Source organism: Mus musculus, chromosome 4 (assembly GCF_000001635.26).
Source record: "Mus musculus strain C57BL/6J chromosome 4, GRCm38.p6 C57BL/6J".
Taxonomy (NCBI): Eukaryota; Metazoa; Chordata; class Mammalia; order Rodentia; family Muridae; genus Mus; species Mus musculus.
In genome coordinates, this window is record NC_000070.6 from 116,917,172 (window position 1) to 116,940,515 (window position 23,344).

Below are 23,344 nucleotides of genomic sequence, written 5' to 3' on the forward strand. Positions count from 1 at the left end.
CCCAGTACTCTAGGGACAAGAAATAGGCAGATCTCTGTGTGTTCCAGGAGCTCCATGCAAGCCAAGACTACACAGTGAGACACTGTCTCAAATTAAATTAGACATTGTTGTAATAATGAAGGGATAAACAACAAAATAGAATGTAGTCTAGAAATCTTTTGACACAGACCTGGCCAACTGAGTTTTCACAACGATGCAAAAGTCATTAAATATATGCAACTAGTTGTATAATAACCCTATAAGCAAAAATAAACAAATTTCATCCTAAATTCATGTTTTATACAAAAATTCACTCAAAGTGGATCATGCTTGGTGTGGTGGCACATATAGTAACCGCAACAGTTCGGAGGCAGATGAGGAGGAAACTGCTTGAAGGTTAAAGCCAGCCTGGTATGTGCAGTGAGCTCTAGGGTAATTAGGGTTACATAATGGGACCCAACAAAACAAAGAAACAAACAGGCCCAAGATCTGCCAGTAAAATAGAAAACTTAAGAATTATACATGGTAGAAAAATCTTTGTGATCTGTAAGTAGGCAGTGTGAAGGCATGTCACCAATTCATGACCCATAGAAGAAGAAGGTGTAAGGTGGAATCTCAGGGTTGTTTTGATTTGCATTTCTCTGATTGCTAAGGACTTTGAACATTTCTTTAGGTGCCTCTCAGCCATTTGAGATTCTTCTGTTGTGAATTCTCTGTTTAGTTCTTTTTTTTTTTTTTTTTTTTAATTTTATTTTTTTTCCATTTTTTATTAGGTATTTCGCTCATTTACATTTGCAATGCTATACCAAAAGTCCCCCATAGCCACCCACCCCCTCTCCCCTACCCACCCACTCCCCTTTTATGGCCCTGGCATTCCCCTGTACTGGGGCATATAAAGTTTGCGTGTCCAATGGGCCTCTCTTTCCAGTGATGGCCGACTAAGCCATCTTTTGATGCATATGCAGCTAGAGTCAAGAGCTCCGGGGTACTGGTTAGTTCATAATGTTGTTCCACCTATAGGGTTGCAGATCCCTTTAGCTTCTTTGGTACTTTCTCTAGCTCCTTCATTGGGGGCCATGTGATCCATCCAATAGCCGACTGTGAGCATCCACTTCTATGTTTGCTAGGCCCAGGCATACTCTGACAAGAGACAGCTATATCAGGGTCCTTTCAGCATAATCTTGCTAGTGTATGCAATGGTGTCAGCATTTGGAAGCTGATTATGGGATGGATCCCCGGATATGCTAGTGTCTACATGGTCCATCCTTTTATCTCAGCTCCAAACTTTGTCTCTGTAACTCCTTCCAAGGGTGTTTTGTTCCCACTTCTAAGGAGGGGCATAGTGTTCACACTTCAGTCTTCATTTTTCTTGAGTTTCATGTGTTTAGGAAATTGTATCTTATATCTTGGGTATCTTAGGTTTTGGGCTAATATCCACTTATCAGTGAGTACATATTGTGTGAGTTCCTTTGTGAATGTGTTACCTCACTCAGGATGATGCCCTCCAGGTCCATCCATTTGGCTAGGAATTTCATAAATTCATTCTTTTTAATAGCTGAGTAGTACTCCATTGTGTAGATGTACCACATTTTCTGTATCCATTCCTCTGTTGAGGGGCATCTGGGTTCCTTCCAGCTTCTGGCTATTATAAATAAGGCTGCTATGAACATAGTGGAGCATGTGTCCTTCTTACCAGTTGGGGCATCTTCTGGATATATGCCCAGGAGAGGTATTGCTGGATCCTCCGGTAGTACTATATCCAGTTTTCTGAGGAACCGCCAGACTGATTTCCATAGTGGTTGTACAAGCCTGCAATCCCACCAACAATGGAGGAGTGTTCCTCTTTCTCCACATCCACGCCAGCATCTGCTGTCACCTGAATTTTTGATCTTAGCCATTCTGACTGGTGTGAGGTGGAATCTCAGGGTTGTTTTGATTTGCATTTCCCTGATGATTAAGGATGTTGAGCATTTTTTCAGGTGCTTCTCTGCCATTCGGTATTCCTCAGGTGAGAATTCTTTGTTCAGTTCTGAGCCCCATTTTTTAATGGGGTTATTTGATTTTCTGAAGTCCACCTTCTTGAGTTCTTTATATATGTTGGATATTAGTCCCCTATCTGATTTAGGATAGGTAAAGATCCTTTCCCAATCTGTTGGTGGTCTTTTTGTCTTATTGACGGTGTCTTTTGCCTTGCAGAAACTTTGGAGTTTCATTAGGTCCCATTTGTCAATTCTCGATCTTACAGAGCAAGCCATTGCTGTTCTGTTCAGGAATTTTTCCCCTGTACCCATATCTTCAAGGCTTTTCCCCACTTTCTCCTCTATAAGTTTCAGTGTCTCTGGTTTTATGTGAAGTTCCTTGATCCACTTAGATTTGACCTTAGTACAAGGAGATAAGTATGGATCGATTCGCATTCTTCTACATGATAACAACCAGTTGTGCCAGCACCAATTGTTGAAAATGCTGTCTTTCTTCCACTGGATGGTTTTAGCTCCCTTGTCGAAGATCAAGTGACCATAGGTGTGTGGGTTCATTTCTGGGTCTTCAATTCTATTCCATTGGTCTACTTGTCTGTCTCTATACCAGTACCATGCAGTTTTTATCACAATTGCCCTGTAGTAAAGCTTTAGGTCAGGCATGGTGATTCCACCAGAGGTTCTTTTATCCTTGAGAAGAGTTTTTGCTATCCTAGGTTTTTTGTTATTCCAGATGAATTTGCAAATTGCTCCTTCTAATTCGTTGAAGAATTGAGTTGGAATTTTGATGGGGATTGCATTGAATCTGTAGATTGCTTTTGGCAAGATAGCCATTTTTACAATGTTGATCCTGCCAATCCATGAGCATGGGAGATCTTTCCATCTTCTGAGATATTCTTTAATTTCTTTCTTCAGAGACTTGAAGTTCTTATCATACAGATCTTTCACTTCCTTAGTTAGAGTCACGCCGAGATATTTTTTATTATTTGTGACTATTGAGAAGGGTGTTGTTTCCCTAATTTCTTTCTCAGCCTGTTTATTCTTTGTGTAGAGAAAGGCCATTGACTTGTTTGAGTTAATTTTATATCCAGCTACTTCACCAAAGCTGTTTATCAGGTTTAGGAGTTCTCTGGTGGAATTTTTAGGGTCACTTATATATACTATCATATCATCTGCAAAAAGTGATATTTTGACTTCCTCTTTTCCAATTTGTATCCCCTTGATCTCCTTTTGTTGTCGAATTGCTCTGGCTAATACTTCAAGTACTATGTTGAAAAGGTAGGGAGAAAGTGGGCAACCTTGTCTAGTCCCTGATTTTAGTGGGATTGCTTCCAGCTTCTCTCCATTTACTTTGATGTTGGCTACTGGTTTGCTGTAGATTGCTTTTATTATGTTTAGGTATGGGCCTTGAATTCCTGATCTTTCCAAAACTTTTATCATGAATGGGTGTTGGATCTTGTCAAATGCTTTTTCTGCATCTAACGAGATGATCATGTGGTTTTTGTCTTTGAGTTTGTTTATATAATGGATTACATTGATGGATTTTCGTATATTAAACCATCCCTGCATCCCTGGAATAAAACCTACTTGGTCAGGATGGATGATTTCTTTAATGTGTTCTTGGATTCGGTTAGCGAGAATTTTATTAAGGATTTTTGCATCGATATTCATAAGAGAAATTGGTCTGAAGTTCTCTATCTTTGTTGGATCTTTCTGTGGTTTAGGTATCAGAGTAATAGTGGCTTCATAAAATGAGTTGGGTAGAGTACCTTCTACTTCTATCTTGTGAAATAGTTTGTGCAGAACTGGAATTAGTTCTTCTTTGAAGGTCTGATAGAACTCTGCACTAAACCCATCTGGTCCTGGGCTTTTTTTGGCTGGGAGACTATTAATAACTGCTTCTATTTCTTTAGGGGATATGGGACTGTTTAGAAGGTCAACTTGATCCTGATTCAACTTTGGTACTTGGTATCTGTCCAGAAATTTGTCCATTTCGTCCAGGTTTTCCAGTTTTGTTGAGTATAAGCTTTTGTAGAAGGATCTGATGGTGTTTTGGATTTCTTCAGGATCTGTTGTTATGTCTCCCTTTTCATTTCTGATTTTGTTGATTAGGATTTTGTCCCTTTGCCCTCTAGTGAGTCTAGCTAAGGGCTTATCTATCTTGTTGATTTTCTCAAAGAACCAACTCCTTGTTTGGTTAATTCTTTGAATAGTTCTTCTTGTTTCCACTTGGTTAATTTCACCCCTGAGTTTGATTATTTCCTGCCGTCTACTCCTCTTGGGTGAATTTGCTTCCTTTTTTTCTAGAGCTTTTAGATGTGTTGTCAAGCTGCTAGTATGTGCTCTCTCCCGTTTCTTCTTGGAGGTACTCAGAGCTATGAGTTTCCCTCTTAGAAATGCTTTCATTGTGTCCCACAGGTTTGGGTACGTTGTGGCTTCATTTTCATTAAACTCTAAAAAGTCTTTAATTTCTTTCTTTATTCCTTCCTTGACCAAGGTATCATTGAGAAGAGTGTTGTTCAGTTTCCACGTGAATGTTGGCTTTCCATTCTTAATGTTGTTATTGAAGATCAGTCTTAGGCCATGGTGGTCTGATAGGATACATGGGACAATTTCAATATTTTTGTATCTGTTGAGGCCTATTTTGTGACCAATTATATGGTCAATTTTGGAGAAGGTCCCGTGAGGTGCTGAGAAGAAGGTATATCCTTTTGTTTTAGGATTAAATATTCTGTAGATATCTGTCAGGTCCATTTGTTTCATAACTTCTGTTAGTTTCACTGTGTCCCTGTTTAGTTTCTGTTTCCACGATCTGTCCATTGATGAAAGTGGTGTGTTGAGGTCTCCCACTATTATTGTGTGAGGTGCAATGTGTGCTTTGAGCTTTACTAAAGTGTCTTTAATGAATGTGGCTGCCCTTGCATTTGGAGCGTAGATATTCAGAATTGAGAGTTCCTCTTGGAGGATTTTACCTTTGATGAGTATGAAGTGTCCCTCCTTGTCTTTTTTGATCACTTTGGGTTGGAAGTCGATTTTATCCGATATTAGAATGGCTACTCCAGCCTGTTTCTTCAGACCATTTGCTTGGAAAATTGTTTTCCAGCCTTTCACTCTGAGGTAGTGTCTGTCTTTTTCCCTGAGATGGGTTTCCTGTAAGCAGCAGAATGTTGGGTCCTGTTTGTGTAGCCAGTCTGTTAGTCTATGTCTTTTTATTGGGGAATTGAGTCCATTGATATTAAGAGATATTAAGGAAAGGTAAAAATATGGAACGCTTCACGAATTTGCGTGTCATCCTTGCGCAGGGGCCATGCTAATCTTCTCTGTATCGTTCCAATTTTAGTATATGTGCTGCCGAAGCGAGCACCTCTGTTTAGTTCTATACCCCATTTTTTTTATTGGGTTGTTTGGTTTTTTTGTGACTAACTTCTTGAGTTCTTTATATATTTTGGATATTAGCCCTGTATTGGATGTGGGATTAGTGAAGATTTTTTTTCCCCAATCTGTAGGTTGTCGATTTGTCTTATTGACTATGTCCTCTGCCTTACAGAAGCTTTCCAGTTTCATGAGGTCCCATTTATCAATTCTTGATCTTAGAGCATAAGCCATTGGAGTTCTGTTTAGGAAATTATCCCCTATGCCAATGAGTTCAAGGATCTTTCCCACTTTCTCTTCTATTAGATTCAGTGCATCTGATTTTATGGTGAGGTTCTTGATCCACTTGGACTTGAGCTTTGTACAAGGTGACAAATATGGGTCTATTTTCATTCTTCTACATACTGACAGCCAGTTAGACCAGCACCATTTATTGAAGATGCTTTCTTTTTTCCACTGTATATTTTTGGCATCATTGTCAAAGATCAAGTGACCGTAAGTGTGTGGTTTTATTTCTGGGTCTTCAATTCTATTCCATTGATCAACGTGTCTGTCTCTGCAACAATACCATGCAGTTTTTATCATTATTGCTGTGTGGTAAAGCTTGAGGTCAGGGATGGTGATTCCCCACGCTATTCTTTTATTGTTAATAATTGTTTTCACTTCTGGGTTTTTTGCCTTTCCAGATGAATTTGAGAATTACTCTTTCCATGTCTTTGAAGAATTGTGTTGGGATTTTGATGGGGATTGCATTGAATCTATAGATTGCCTTTGGCAGGATGGCCATTTTTACTATGTTAATTCTGCCAATCCATGAGCATGGGAGAGCTCTCCATTTTCTGAGATCTTCTTCGATTTCTTTCTTGAGAGACTTGAAGTTATTGTCATACAGGTCTTTCACTTGTTTGGTTAGAGTTACCCCAATATATTTTATATTATTTGTGGCTATTGTGAAGGGAGTTGTTTCCCTAATTTCTTTCTTAGCCTGTTTATCCTTTGTATAAAGGAAGGCTACTGGTTTACTTGAGTTTATTAATTTTATATCCGGCCACTTTGCTGAAGTTGTTTATTAGCTGGAGAAGTTCTCTGGTAGAATTTTGGGGGTCATTTATCATCATATCATCTGCAAATAGTGGTATCTTTATTTCTTCTTTACCGATTTGTATCCCTGTCTCCAGGTAGTGAACATTTAACCATTGTGATCTATACTATCTCTTTTGTAACCACAACTCTACTGTTGTTGTACAAAAGCAGAGAGAGTGAATTAATGAATGGCTGTGGCTGGAATTCAGTAATGTTTTATTCATAAAAACAAGTGGCTGGCTAGATTTGTCCTACCGGTTGCAGCTTCTAAGTCTCTGCCTATTCCCTTACCACCATTACTGTGCTTTTCAGCTGCTGTGAGTGTCATGCTACTAAAGTAGAAAGAAGTATGTCTGTGCAGATTGTCCTAAACTTAGCTAACGGAAGCCCTTTCCAATTGGAGTTTAGTTCTCTTAACATATTGTCTTTTAGAACCTCCTGGATCTTAGACAATATAAAATAAACAAGAAAAAAAATGATACTTAGTTATTTAGACCTGGAATTTACCAAGTAATTACTTTTATGAGAAATGGGTTTTAGAAACCAGGATCTACTTACAGTTTGTGCTTGTTGCCTTACTGGTGTCATTTTTAAAATACATGTTTATTTTTATTGTACGCGTGTAAGCGTTTTTATCTGCATGTATACATATGCACAACATGTGTGCCTGATGCTTGAGGAGGTCATGAGGGAGCATGTGATCCCCTGGAAAGGGAGTCACAGACAGTTATGACGTGCCATGTGGGTGCTGGGAATAAGGCTCAGGTTCCATGTGCTTTTAATGCTGAGCCCATGGTCTCGTTTTTAAGCCTTCTAATTGAGTTATGAAATATGGTTTTGTTTTGGTTTTTTGAGACAGAGTTTCTCTGTGTAACAACTGCATTGTAAACCAGGCTACCCTCAAATTCACAAAGATCCACCTGCTTCTGCCTCCTAAGTGCTGGGATTAAAAGGGTACATCACCACCCTGGCTCAGTAAATATGTCTTTTTTTAATTTATTAAATTATTTTATTTATTAACATTTCAAATGTTGCCCCCTTCCCTGTTCCCCTCCCCAAGTTCTTTACCCCACCCCCATCCCTTTGTTTCTGAGAGCGTGCTCCCCACCTGCCCATCCCTGCCAGCATACCCTTCCCTGGAGCATCAAGTTCCTACAGGATTAGGTGCATCCTCTCCCACTGAGGCCAGACAAGGCAGTTCTCTGTTACATATGTGCCAGGGCCATGGACCAGCCTATGTATGCTCTTTGGTTGGTGGCTTAGTCTCTGGGAGCTCTGAGGGGTCTGGGTTAGTTGATATTGTTGTTCTTCCTTTGGGGTTGCCATCCCCTTCAGTTCCTTCAATCCTTCCCCTAACTCTTCCTTAGGGGTGCTCAACCTGAATCCAGTGATTGGCTGTAAGCATCTGCATCTGTGTCAGTCAGCCTCTCAGAGAACAGCCATGCTAGGCTCCTGTCTGCAAGTACAACAGGGCATCAGTAATAGTGTCAGGGTTTGGTTCCTGTGCCTGGGATGGAGGAGCCCAAGGCTGGCCAGTCACTGGATGGCCTTTCCTTCAGTCTGCTCTGGTTTTATCCCTGCATTTCCTTTAGGCAGGAACAATTTTGAGTCAAAAATTTTGAAGATGGATGGGTGGCCCCATGCCTCAACTGGGGTCATGTCTATCTACTAGAGGTGGTCTCTTCAGGTTCCATCTCCCCACTGTTGGGCATTTTGGATAAGGTCATCCCCATTGATTCCTGGGAGCCTCTCACATCCCAGGTCTCTGGGACTTTCTAGAGGTACCCCCCACACACACCCTACCCAGTGAATATGTTTTCAAAGTAATAAGTTCATATCAATATTTTCCAAATTATATTTAATATTATAGATTTTTCCATATCTCTTTAATTTAATATTTTGCACGTAGAATTATGATTGTTAATGCTAACAATTAGCAATATGCATAAATAGTGTTTAACATCAACAGTGTTTCTCACAGTAAAGCATGCTATGTGGTTTATAGGTAAAGATCTCTGTGTAGTTCTTTTGTTGCAGTTGTATCCTAATAAAGATAAACAGAACTATTTTAAATTTTGTTTATTTTATTATCTGTGTGTCTGCAAGTGTATCTGTATATGGAAACACATGTGCTATGGCTCATGTGGAGGTCAGAAAATAATTTGTAGGTTCTTTCTTTCCACTATGTGAGTTCCAGGGACCTAATTCAGGTTGTCAGGCTCAGTACTAGTGTCTTTACCCATTGAGCCACCTTGTCAATCCAGGAATTTCTTTTTATTCTGTTTAGTAATAAACAAGGGCTCAGTCCATCCTCCCCTGCGCTTGAGTGTGTTGTGGGGTTTTTGTTCTGTTTTTGAGACAGAGTCTTATTCTGTCACCCTGGTTGGCCTGGAGCTCAGTGTAAATCAGGCTGCCCTTGACCTCGCGCTGATCCCCTTGCCTTTCTCTCTTGAATGCTGCAATTACAGATGTGAGCCATCACTCCTGGCCAGCCTCTAGTTTTTGAACAGTAACAGCATATTCTGTTGAGTATGAGGTGGGTTTGATAAATTATGTCCACCAATGAAATGAGTCAATTCAAGCCAAATTAAAGTAGATAAAGGCATGTTTATTGGGAAGCCACTCTTGGGCAAGTTCTCAGGTCCCAAAGAACAAGGTCCGGAAAGTCGCCATGGGAAGGAATGCAGAAAGAAGGGGTAAGAGAAAGAGGAAATACGGGCTGGTGAGATGGCTCAGTGGGTAAGAGCACCCGACTGCTCTTCTGAAGGTCCAGAGTTCAAATCCCAGCAACCACATGGTGGCTCACAACCATCCCTAACAAGATCTGACACCCTCTTCTGGTGTGTCTGAAGACAGCTACAGTGTACTTACATATAATAATAAATAAATCTTTAAAAAAAAAAAAAAAAAAAGAAAGAGGAAATACAGAGAGACAGGTTTGTGTGTGTGTGTGTGTGCCCGGCTAGCCTTGAACTTCTAATGCTCCTGCCTGTCTCCTAAGTGCTGAAATTACACACATGTATGATCATGTCCATAGTCATTTGTAGTTCTTGAGTGACGGTCTTGCTTGTTGGTTATTTGCATATCTTTGGAAAATTGGTTATTTAAAGTTTTTATGGTCTAATTGCGCCATTTTTACTACTGACTTGTAGAAGTTTCTTATATACTTTGGACAGTAACTTATAGGGCACAGTAATTGCTTATATTTTCTCCCATGATCTAATTTAATTTATGTCAAAGATCAGTTTAGCTACCTAGTAGAAAATGGCTCAGTATAGACTACAGTAAGAGATACAGTATAGATACAATAAGATAATAAGATCCTTTCAAAAATAAAGAAAAGGTACTTATGACTTAAGTTATTAATGAGCGAGAGAGAGAGAGAGTTGGGAGGCTCTTGCAGCAGTCTCAGTAGTAGATCAGGGCTGCCAGGAGCAGTGGGAAAAGCAAAAGGAGTGATTTGTCTTTGAGGTAGACTCAACATGATGTAGTTGAAAGACTAGAGAAGACACTCCCAGGCTTATCCTGGATTTCTCAGGTGAGGACTTGGGTGAATGGTGAAGCCATTTAGAGAGATTTTGCCAGGTGGGGTAGAGGAAGGCAATCTGCTTGAATATAAAATACATACTAGGTATGATGTGTCCATGTGGCATCACTAGGAATATTTTCCACATGCCTATAATCCCAGCATTTTACCTTAAGTTTTTTTCTTCTTTTTATTAGATATTTTCTTCATTTACATTTCAAATGCTATCCCCAAAGCCCCCTATACCCTCCCCCAGCCCCGCTCTGCTCCCCAACCCACCCACTCCTGCTTCCTGGCTCTGGCATTCCCCTGTATTGGGGCATATGATCTTCGCAAGACCAAGAGCCTCTCCTCCCATTGATGGCCGACTACGCCATCCTCTGCTACATATGCAATTAGAGACTCAACTCTGGGGGCTACTGGTTAGTTCATATTGTTGTTCCTCCTATAGGGTTGCAGAATACATTGTTAGCTGGGTTACAGGTTCGTTTGTAAAGGGAAAATTTAAACAGCTTTTCCTGGAAAAATTAGCATGTAATCTGGAGCTTTAGAATAAAACATAAAATTATGTTAAATAGAGCTGGAGAGAGGGCTCAGTGGTTAAGAGCACTGACTGCTCTTCCAGAGGTCCTGAGTTCAAATCCCAGCAACCACATAGTGGCTCACAACCATCTGTAATGGGATCTGATGCATTCTTGTGGTGTGTCTGAAGACAGCTACAGTGTACTCATATAAGTAAAATAAATAAATCTTTTTTTAAAATTATGTTAAATAGAACATTTCAGCATACCTGTATACTTCATCACAAGACTTTTGCTATTGTAATTTAGCTTTGACTTTTTTTTTTTTTTTTGGTTTAATGAGAAGTGGTTTTGGTTTTTGTTGTTTTGTTTTGTTTTTGTTTTTTAAGATAAGGTCTCTCTATGTAACTACAGCTAGCCTAGAATTTGGAATGTAGACCAGGCTAACCCAGAACTCAGAGATCTGCCTGCCTTTCTCTCCAGAGTGCTGAACCAAGGGTGTGCACCACTGTGCTCAGCTCCCCTCGCCCTTTGTAAAGGGTAAGAGGAAGAGTGCATTCTGTGTGTTTCTCTTTCAGTCCTAGAGAGCACACCAGGACCAGGCAAGCGTCCTGCTCAGTGCTCTTTTGTAGATTTCTCATAGAGGTTGTTTCTGTTGCTATCCCAGGCCAGGTTTAGCTTGACTCTCAATATCATTCAGCATCCTTCTTTTTTCTCACTTGAACTGGATAGGAAAGGAAGTGTTTTTGCTTACATAATCATTCTTTTTCTGAGATTACCCTTTGCTGCTTTTTACAGCCTGCATAGAAATTTTGTCTCGAATTCTTCTCAGCTACTTCCTGTTCTTTGAAGGTTGGCACTGTTATAAAAAGCTAATTGGCATTAGACACAAAAGATTATTCATTAACTTTTCTGTAAGGCCCACAGCTCCTTCCAAGTCTAATATTTTTAAAGGACCCGTCTCTTTCTTTCCTTCTGAACAGACATTTAGAATACATTTGAATAGAGGATCCACATTTTTAGAACAATTGCTTTACATGCCATATTTCATTTAAAAGTTATTTTTCCAAAGAAGTGATGTTATAAATGGTAGTTTTATTTTCCCAACTAATTCCAAAGTCTTTAGCTTTCACCATAAGCAATTTAACTGCCAATTGTAACAGAATAGAACCAAAGGGGTGCAAGACAGAAGTTAATCCAGAGTTACAGTAAAAATAGTAATGTGGGCTTGGGAGTGTTCAGTAGGGTTGAGGGTCTGCTGCCAAGCCTGACAACCTGAGTTTAATCCTGAGTTCAGGTGTCCAGCACTGAATAAACTGTCATGGTGGAACACATCTGTAACCCTATTGTTAATGAGGCAGAACCAAGAGAATCAGAAGATCAAGGTTGCCCTTGGTTACATAGTGAGTTCAAGGCCAGTCTGATTGTTCAGTAATTGATCCTGTCTCAAAACAAACAAACAAAAACAAGAAGAAACAGAAATAAACAAGGGATTGCCAAGACCTAAATCCAGTCCTCAGAATACATAAAAAGTAGGTTTGTAATCCCAGTGCTGGGAGGTTGGAAAAATCCTTGGAGTTAACTGCTGGCCCCTAGCCTAAACTCCAAGACTTGTAAGTCTCACTGAAAGACCCAGTCTCAGAAAAACAAAATTGTGACCATTGAAGTGGCTCCACAGATAAAGGCACCCACCGGCAAGCTTGAAAACCTGACTTTGAACCCCATGGCAGAAGACACATGCTGAGATGTGTGCAAACCACCCCAGCCCATGCATACAACAACTTTAAATGTAATAAAATAGCTTTAAAATAGTAACTCACCTCAAATTTCTTATTTTATGAGAAGAAAACAGAGTTAGAAGTCCTCTTTTATTGGAGTCTTTTATCTCACATCTGTGAAATTTACATATTTTTTTACTAGTTTGTATTATATAAACCTAATATGGCTTAATATGATGTTTTGGCATTCAAAATGAAATGATTACTGCAACTTTTGCATATATTGGTCCTTCTGCTTAGAATGTGGGAGTAACTCCTCAGTATATATCAAAATCAATTCTCTGAAATTGTGCCATTCCCAGACTCCTTGGATACCACTGGCCACTCCTAACCTCTGTGTCATTTATATGTTCCATGTAACTTTCATATCACTTACTAGCTGTAATCTATACTACATGTGAGTTTATTCATCTATCAAACAATAATAGGATCTACTTAACAGTTTTTTTGGTTTTTTTGGTTGGTTTTTGTTTGTTTGTTTGTTTGTTTGTTTGTTTCTTTTTCTTTTTTCTTTTCTTCTTTTTTTGATATTTTTGAGACAGGGTTTCTCTGTGTAGCCCTGGCTGTCCTGGAACTCACTTTGTAGACCAGGCTGGCCTTAAACTCAGAGATCCTCCTGCCTCTGCCTCCCAAGTGCTGAGATTAAAGGCGTACACCACCACTGCCCAGCTACTTGATAGTTCTTAAGAACAGAAAAAAATGAGTTCATAATTAAGATCTATTGTCGTTAATGAATTATGGTTTTCATTTAAGTTGTTTTCCTCCAGTAGACTGTGAGCTCATGAGATGACTAAGGTTAGGAATTTCATATAATCCTTTTTGTAATCATTTTTTTAAGATTTACTTATTTATTATATGTAAGTACAATGTAGCTGTCCTCAGACACTCCAGAAGAGGGTGTCAGATCTCTTTACTGGTGGTTGTGAGCCACCATGTGGTTGCTGGGATTTGAACTCGGGACCTTCGGAAGAGCAGTCAGTGCTCTTAACCGCTGAGCCATCTCACCAGCCCTTTTCTTTTTTAAGATTTATTTATTCATGTATTTTATGTACATAAGTTCTATCTTCATGCACATCAGAATGGGTAATCAGATTTTATTATAGATGGCTGTGACCCACAACGTGGTTCCTGGGAATTGAATTTAGAACCACTGAAAGCACTCAAGCGACCTTAACCACTAAGCCTTATCTCCAGCCTCCCCAGATTTTTTGTCTGTTTGTTTGTTTGTTTGTTTGTTTGTTTAAAACAGGGTTTCTCCATGTAGTGCTGGCCATCCTGAAACTCACCTGTAGACCAGGCTGCCCTCGAACTAGATTTGCCTGCTTCTGCCTTCTGAGGGCTGGGATCAAAGGTGTGCACCACCACCACGCAGCTATTTCTATTACCAGAAGACAATCACACTCACTTTTTTTCTCATGCCTCTTTCTCTGCCAATTCATATGCAACAAGACAAAGACAGAGGAAAAAAAGGGAACATGGGAAGGGAAAGGAGACCCTCATCCAGGAATCTGGTTGAAGCCTGTCAGCAGCTGAGAGTATAGAGTTCTAGCACAATTCACATTTATTCTAAAGGTTGCCTAAATAGAGATAGTCTTCTTTTTATATAAATGTTTCAAATAAGAATGTTCGAATAGCAATGAGTCATGCTTAACGCTAGGACATACATGACTTTCTCCTTTCCCAGCTGTCAATATGCAGTGTCTATGAATCCCACAAGAACCCCCATTTACAATAAAAGGCATGTCTTATGTGCAACCCTTGTGACTCATGGTTTACCTGTTCAGATAACAGCTCTATCCAAGATAAATCCAAAACTACCCTGTAATCCAAGTCCTTTAGCAACCCTTAGAGATGTAACCCGAGAGCCAGTAAAACTTTTTATTTGGCTATTGCTAAGGAACTCAAATGAATTTTCTCATGGAAAGCCCATACCCACAGTAGGTGTGCCTTGTCCTTCTTGCCTAGTCACCTCTCCAGCTCTAAACTTAAAACTATGTTAAAACTTTCTTAAGCATTAAGATGTAGCTCAGTAACAAAGTGTTTGACTAGCAAACACAACGCTCTGAGTAACACACACACACACTCACACTCAAACATGCACACATGCATACTATGTGCAAGTAGCAACAAAAATCTCTTCTTAACAAATTTTTTTCTTTTTCATCTTGGCTTACCCTAAAATTCTTTTCTGCTACAAAATCAAGAATCCTGTCTTCACCTGAGGATTCTCTGAAGAGAACCCAGCATGAAACTCTATCTCTGGCCCTCCTGTTGTATTGCTACTTACATCTAACTCCTAGGAACCACTAATCTATTCTCTACTCCTATAATTTTGTAATTTCAGATGTTGTATAAACTGAAAAAAATATAACTTTGTTTCCTGCAGTGTATGGTTGGAACCTAGGGCTTTGTGCAAACCATGTGTGCTTTTATGTCTTGAACAGGAAGTATTTCTCAAAATGTTTATGTGTTGAAGTCTTAGTCCCCAGCTGGTAGTGATGTTAATAGGTGATGGATCGTGACAGCACTATCTTCCTCAGTGGTTGATCTACTGATGAGTTCTTATTGAGTGGACTGTGCAAGAGGCCGATCACTGCAGGAAGAGGTGGCTTTGACAAGGCTGTATCTTATTTCAGCACCACCACCCTCTCTCTTATTCCTTTTAGTCACCATAACGTGAACAACATTCGGAAACCATTTCTTTCCAGCTTATGTTCTGCCTTGCTGCATACCCACCCAGAAGCAACAGAGCCTAATGACCATAATGCCTGAAACCAGGAGCCAAAATAAAACAGTCCCCCTTGTAAAAGTACCTTTTATTCACCTGCTCTAATTGTTGTCTAGGAGGCTTTACTGCCTCAGTCTGCAAAACAAGGCCTAGTCCTGAAAGCTTCTAGCTTCCATACAGTCTAATCTAGGCCTAGAATGTTTTCAGCTTCTGAAACTTACTGCTGAATAAGCTCACCCTTTCGTGTTCTTTCTGAGTTCTGGCTGATTCAACTCAACTTTCCTGGCTCCAATCCCTTCCTCTTCAAGCTGACTGATTCAATCTGACCTCACCAGAGTTGCCCTGCTGGCCTCATACTAACTCTAGCCATCTCTTCTAATCTTCTGGCTCCTCATTCACTGCTTGTTCTGTCTTTTCCTGTGTCTAGCTTGTTCTCCTTTCAGTCTGTCTCTGTAAAACTCTCCCAGTAAAACTGTCTCCTCCTCTCTCACTCCGCACTGCTCTCATAAGTAGCTTCTCTTTTCTCTGTGTTCTCATTAGATCTGGGCATATCCTATTCTGTCAGATCTTTCTCTGATGCGTCACTTTGTCTGCCAGTTAATTAGACATCACTTTCAAACATGGATGCTTCCTTCTACAAACTAACTTTACCTTCATTGTTTGGGATTAGAGGTATGTGCTTAAGGTGAGCCACACCACAACAGGTGTTTTGTTTTGTTTTGTTTTGTTTTGTTTTGTTTTGTTTTGTTTTGTTGTTTTTCAGGAAGTAACACAATCTCGGGGTTCACACTGTAATAACATATCGTGTAACTCTCCCTTATATTTTTTTCCTTGGGTATTTTATTATAGCAACACCACACTAACAGAAAATTGGCACTGAGAGATGGCATCATTGATGTCACGGTTCTTTACCACATGGTTCAGAGGCCTTGAGAGCTGGTTTATGGGAAGAATTTGGAAAAGTCTGGAGAAGCAGGCTAGGAAAAGCCTAGAATTCTATAAGTGCAACTTAATGAAAAATTCTGGTAAAGCACTCGGAAGACCAGACTGCTGGTAGAGCACAGATAATAATGTCTAGGCTCTCAGTTTTCCAGATGGTAGTAGGTTCTGGAGAATTAGGTTAAAGGTCATTGCATTGCATTCTGGCAAAGATTTTATCTACATGCCCGAGACTCTGTGAGAAGCTAAAATTAAAGGTAACATATTAATTTATCTGGTAGAAGAAATTTCTAGGTTCTGTATCATTTTTCTGTGACCTGGCTGTTGCTGGCTCTTTTAGTAAGATTTATAGTGAGACTATCAGCCAAATAGATTTGAAAAACTTGTAGTTTGTTTAAAAAAGAATGTATGAAGTTGAGACCAGTGGTGGGATTGTTGAAGAGTGTGTCCTTACAGACAAGCCAAGTACCCTATATCAGACTAACAAGAAAGAAGCCTTGAGAGCATCTTGGGAATTGGTTCTACCCATCCCTGTCAAGATCAAAGATGTAAAGATGTACATTCCTTCATAAGAGACTACTTTGAAAAGGGAACTGCTCACACAGGGGTTCTTCAGAAAGTGTTTTTAGAGGTTTGACTGCCCAGACAGCTGTGGTCCAGCCAACATTCAGTTTGGCGATGGATCTTGCTATCACGTGTGTGATGCAGTTTTCAGGCATGTAAAATATAAAAGTTCTGAGATCACAGAACCTTCTTGCCTAGATTTCAAAGGAAAGGCCTGGGAGTCAAGACATGGTCGGATCAGATTCTCTGCAGGAGACAGTGTTCGAAGCTAAGGGAATGAAGCCTAAGATACAATGAAACCCTCTGTAGAGTTGCCAGGAACATGAATTTCTGCTAAAGGAAGGGACAAGCAGAAGAGCCACCTCAGAAGTGAGGTCATGTAAGTCATAAGCAGCCAAGAACATAGGGCAGACTTTAAGCTTACAGCCACTGCCAAATGTCAGATGCCTGACGTGAGACTTGGGATTTAATGTTTAGCTGCTGAGTTCAGCTGTTTTCTTTGGTCTGATCCTTCCTGGATGTTTTCCTATTTGTCCCTTTTGTAGTCAGAGTGTGTATTCTGTGCTTTTATATCTTTGTTGAATAATTCGTTGAAAAACAAAATCTGTGAATTTGTTTGCCTCAAGTCTTAGGGGTTAGAACCTTTGTAAGGTTCTAATTTATCTGTGAGAGAAATGCCTTCAGAGATTCGTCCTCTCTCTCTCTCTCTCTCTCTCTCTCTCTCTCACACACACACACACACACACACACATACACACACACACACACACACACAGAGAGAGAGAGAGAGAGAGAGAGGAGAGAAGAATCTGATTAATTGGATGTAGGTTTCAAGAGTTTGACTTTGATGTGTGTGGTGTGTGCTTCTTTGTGTGTGACTCTTCTGAGCAGTGACCAAGTGTTCTATATCTGACTTTGCAAGCCCTCAGCAATCACGCCAGGTACTTGCAGCCTTGGTTTTTCTCCTTGTGGGGATGAAATGAGACTAGAGCTTTCGCTACTTTCTGAGATCCTGAGCCTCTCTTTGGTGTTCATTTTTGCTTAGTTTTCACTCTCCCCCACCCTCTTCTCTGACTGGGTAATTTCTATCGCTCTGTCTTCTGCTTCATTGACATTTTCCTGTGTCCCAACTAGTCTCATGTTCAGACCATTCATTGAATTTTTTTATTTCAAGGTCGTATTTTAAGTTCTCTAATTTCAACTTGGTTAAACATCTTACATTTCTTTTCTGATAGTTTCTATTTTCAAAATGTGTTTTGTGATTGTTTGTAATTGCTTGTTGAAAGTGTTTTTATGATAGCTCCTTTGAATGCTTTGTCAAGAGGTCAGGAAGATGGCTCAGCTGGTGAAGGCCCCCTGTGGCCAAGCCTGACAACTTGAGTTTCAGCTCCAGCACTCACAAAATACAAGGAGAGAATTGACTCCCTAAGTTGTTCTCTGACCTGCACTTATGTGCAGTAGAGTTCCTGAACCCACCCATATACATACATATGCACACAAAATAAATTAAAATGTGATACAAATTTTAAAAGCTTTGACAGGTTCTAACACCTGTCACTTCATGGTTGGTATTTATTGATTATCTATTTGAATGAGGTTGAGACTTTCTTCCTTGAAATGATGAACAAACGTCCACTGGACATTTGGAACATTATAAAACCCTGGATATTAAGCCATGTGAGGTGGAGCACAACTTTAATCTCACTCTGGAGGCAGAGGCAAGAGGATCTCTGTGAGTTTGAGGCCAGCCTCATCTACTGAGTGAGTTTCAGGACAGCCACAGCTACACAGAGACCCTGTCCTTTTTTTTTTTAATTAATTTATTTGTTTTATGTATGTAAGTAAGTACACTGTAGCTGTCTTCAGACACCCCAGAAGAGGGCATCAGATCTCATCATGGATGGTTGTAAGCCACCATGTGGTGGCTGGGATTTGAACTCATGATCTCTGGAAGAGCAGTCAGTTCTCTTAATCACTGAGCCATCTCTCCAGCCCCTGAACCTCTGTTTTAATACATTCTCCAATACTTCAGTGGCAGGAATGGAAGAGGAGCTCATTATTGCCACATGAATGTAGAAGTCTTGATTACATTGTCTTAGTCAGGGTTTTACTGCTGTGAACAGACACCATGACCAAGGCAAGTCTTCTAAAAACAACATTTAATTGGGTCTGGCTTACAAGTTCAGAGGTTCAGTCCATTATCATCAAGGTGGGAGCATGGCAGTATCCAGGCAGGCATTAGGCATGGCGCAGGCAGAGCTGAGAGTTCTAACGTCTTCATCCAAAGGCTGCTAGTGGAAGACTGACTTCCAGGCAACTGGGATGAGAGTCTTAAGCACACAGCCACAATGATACACCTATTCCAACCAGGTCACACCTATTCCATCAAGGCCACACCTCCACAGGGTACCACTCCCTGGTCCAAGAATATACAAACCATCACACCTGTTGAGCTGTCTCCATGCTGAATTAGAAGAGCAGACATGCCTCATTACTGTTTGCTTCATGACCTCTAATAGATGTAGACTGGCAAAAGGCCTGACTACCATTGTGTGGTGAAAGTCCTGACTCACCAGTAAGCTCGAAGTAAAATGCCTTCCAGTGGGCAAAGCCTAACCTAGCCTTTGCTGGTAGAGTTACAGTGGTCTCTGTGCTGTTCATCTGGAGTACAGTATATTGTCTTAAATATTTTGTACTAGTCTGTTCTTTCCTTCATTTTTTGACTATAAAGGGCAAAGGTTTTTATTTTTTTATTTTTCTGTATCAGTTAACGTTTCTGGATTGCTGCTTTCTTTATCCCTAAATCTGAGGTCATGAAGGATAAAAAAGAAAGCTCAAATATCTTATAATCCTGTCTTTTCTTGGGTCTAGATCTTGTTAGCTTGACCTCTGGTTTCTACATTTCAGAGTCATTTTATGTTTGTTTTATATGTGTCATGCTAGGCTTTTAACAAATATATGCCCCATGAAAAGAATAGGAAAAGTATACTTGCTCTCATCTTCATTGAAACAGAAGCTATGAGTGGCTGCTAAGTGAATTTTAACAATCATCATTGATAACTTATTGTGTATTGACCAGTAGGATGGCTCACTGGATAAAGAGTTCAACCCCCTGAACCCAAACAGTGGAAGAAAAGCTAGCTAACGCCTACAAATTGTCTTCTGACCTCTGCATATGAGCTATGGTTTGCACAGCCTGAACTCCTATACATATACACAAAATGACAAATAACTAATTATTTAAAAAATGAAACAACCAGGAGAACTTACAGTAGCCCAAGCACTAATCTGTTTTATTCATATTTGCTTATCTAATCCTCACAATAGTTAAATATCATTTGCATATGAAGAACCCAAGGCACTGAAAGTGAAAGGTCAAGGAACACACTAAGTAACAGCCAACATTTGAACCCAGGTTTGATGGTAGAGCCTGTTCTCTTTGTTTCATTTATTATTATATGTATGTGTATAATGTGTGCATGCTACAGCACTCATGTGGAGGTCAGAAGACAACTTTTCAGAGTTGGTTTACCTTCCACTGTGTGACCCAGGGATGCACTTAGATCATCAAGTATCTTGTGATGTGATAAAACAAAAGCAGCTGAAGGGAGAAAGCCTTCATCTTAGCTCACAGTTCTAGGTCATACTCTTTCTGAGTAGGAAAGTCAAGCTATCAGGAGCTTGAAGCAGTTGGTCACATCTGCTGTCAGAACAGAAAAATGAGTGCATGGTACTAAGGCTCAGTTTCCCTTCTGTGCTTTTACACAGTTCAGGATACCCTGCCTAGGGAATGGTGTCATCCACAGTGGGCAAATCTTCCCACCTCAATTCATATAATCAAAGTAATTCCCTATAGCATGTCCAGATGCATCTATTAGGTGATTCTAAGTTCTGTGAAATTAACAAGCTAACCACCACTTGTGACAGGCAATTTTACCTTCTGAGTTCTCCAGCTGGCTCCAGAGCTTGTTTTCATTGACACTTTGTAATCCTGTTTCTCTGGATATGGCCTCATACAGTGATGTAATTTAAGGATCTCTCTCTCTCTCTCTCTCTCTCTGTGTGTGTGTGTGTGTGTGTCTGTGTCTGTGTCTGTGTGTGTGTGTGTGTCTGTGTGTATGTGAGGTTTAAATGTTCTTGAGCTTGGTAGAAAGTGTTCTCTCTGTTTCATCCCTAGCCCCTTTCCTTATTTCAATTAAAAAAATAAACTTATCAGGCTGGAGAGATGGCTCAGCAGTTAAGAGCACTGACTGCTCTTCCAGAGATCCTGAGTTCAAATCCCAGAAACCACATGGTGGCTCACAACTATCTGTAATGAGATCTGACACCCTCTTTTGGTTGCTGGGATTTGAACTCAGGACCTTCCAGAGAGCAGTCAGTGCTCTTACCCGCTGAGCCATCTCACCAGCCCCCTAGATTTTTGTTTTTAATGCATGAGGGGCCAACAAGATTTCTCAGCAGAAAAAAGGTGCCTAACACCAAGCTTGATCAACTGAGTTCAATCCTTGAAACATGGTGCAAAGAGAAAACAAACTCCTGCAAATTGTCTTCTGACCTGCACTTTGCACTTGTATACTGTGTTACACACATACACACACCACACACACACACACACACACACACACACACACACAGAGGAGAGAGGGAGAGGGAAAGGGAGAGAGAGAGAACTATAACTACAAAATTGGAAAATACAAGGCTAAAGATAGCTCTGTAGTTAAGAGCTGGCTGCTTTTTTGGAGATTCAGGTTTGATTCCCAGCACCTACATGGCAGCTCACAATCATCTGTCACTCCAGTTCCAGGAGTCTGTGTTCCGTCTTCTGGCCTCCAAGAGCACCAGGTTTACATGTGATGCTCAGATATACATGCGGGCAAGACACTTATACACATAAAATAAATTTTGAATTAAAAATACATAAACTAAGAAATGAATTATTTGAGAAGAAGAAGAGAGGCCAATTCCCCATGCATTTTTGGAGCTCTACTCTGCTTCATTCTGAAATCAGGGCAGAGCAAATTGCACTTTAGTTTAGCTCATGACTGTTTTATAATCAAATTTAAACTTTCTTTAAAAAAGAAAAAAGAAAAGTTGAGCCGGCTAGACGGTAGCGGGTAAAGGTGCTTGCCACCAAGCTTGACAAGCTGAGTCTTATCTCTGGGAGCTTATTTAGTGGAAAGAGAAAACAGACTCCCACATGTTCTCCTCTAGCCTCCACGTGTAGCTATAGTATGCACATGCATACCAGTACCTCCTCATGAATAAAGGTTAAAAGTCATTTAAAATAAAACAAAAATATCATATGAACATGAGAACCTATAAGTGTACAATTCACAGTTTAGGGGCAAATGCGACGGCTCGGTGGATAAAGGCACTTGCATCAGCAATCCTGGTAACCTGAGATTGATCCCCAGGACCCACATAGTAGCAAGAGAACCGACTCCCAGAGTGATCTTCTGACCTTGACACATGTGCCCTGGCACTTGCTCCCTCCCCCCCACCTCACACAAAATAAATGTTTAAAAAGTTATGTAAAATAAAAATTATATGAAAAATAAGGACCTAGAAATGCATAATTCACCATTTAGATTCCCCAAAATGTGTTAAGGCACTCTTTCTAAAGAAGTAGTGTACGTGAAAAAGAATCTCTGTGTCAGCGGTTCTCAACCTTTTAAATGCTGCCACCTTTTGATATGGTTCCTTGTGCTGTGGTGACCTCCAACCATAAAATTCTTGCTGCTACTTCATAACTGTAATTTTGCTACTGTTATGAATCGTAACGTAGATAAATGATATGCAGGGCATCTCATGGAATCCCTGTAAAAGGATCACTTGGGGGTCACTCCCCACAGGTTGAGAGCTGCCACTCTGCATCGTAGTATTGCTCCCTGCTTTTGAGACTAGAGAGTAAAGCATGAAAAGCCAGAGAAGGGCATGGAAGGGTTGGCTGGCCAGTCGATGGGATGGTGCGGCGCTATAGTTTGACTCAGAGAATTGCTAACACTAGGGATTTTTCCTGTGAAGAACTGCTCAGATCCAAATGAGGATGTGAAAGCATTTAGATCCCAGTAAAAGCTTAATGAGAATGCCTTTTATCTGATTGGTTTTGTCTGGAACCAGGTTATTATACAAAGTATAAAAAGTGGTTTTGCTCCAGTGTCTAAACAGAATGAGAGGATTGTGCTAATTGAATTCATGTCGACATTCTTGCAACCCCACACAGGTCAGTGTGTGAGATGGAACAAAAGAATAGAGAGCCAGAGGATGATATGAGGTCCTGACCAAAATGCTATAAATGTTAGGAATGTTGTTCTTACCATGTATGAACCCCTTAAATAAAGAATGTTGTGTGGGAATTTGCATTCATCTCCATATTAAAAAGGCCATACTGAAAATAAGATGTCATGAAGTTTAGGAAAGATGAGGGTTAAGATCATCTGCAATTTATGCTTTTATTCCATAAGAATTTGATTACAATTCATATGATGTGGAGATGTGGATGTATGGGCACTTTCTTTAGATAATTTGAGACTAGAATCTGCATGAAACAAGGAGTCCTTGAAAGGAGATGAGAATAAGGAAGCTAGCTAAAGTTATAATCAGAATATTGGAATGATAACATTTTTATTGCAGTGGAATGGCAGACACTGTGCTAAATACACACACACACACTATATATATATATACATTTAAATAAATTATTTTGGTGACTTAATTCAGTGTCTTAATTCAGTATACATCATCTCAGAGAAGTAACAGAAAATCTTTTATTGCCAGCCATGGTGATGCATGTCCTTAATTCTAGGTGGATCTTAGTAAGTTCAAGGCCAGTGTGGTCAATATTCTTCAATAATTTCATAAATGTATAAACATATCTT

General features: G+C 40.0%; 1 protein-coding gene and 1 non-coding gene across 2 annotated transcripts in view; one reads left to right on the top strand and one right to left on the bottom strand.

The window, feature by feature from the left end:
• Zswim5 (zinc finger SWIM-type containing 5) overlaps positions 1-23,344 on the top strand; it is a 111,704-nt gene that overhangs the window by 39,770 nt on the left and 48,590 nt on the right. The gene's annotated exons all lie outside the window — the stretch shown is intronic.
• On the bottom strand, positions 5,213-5,319 carry Gm22092. The gene has a single exon (XR_003955553.1). It is a non-coding gene; the product is annotated as a U6 spliceosomal RNA (small nuclear RNA).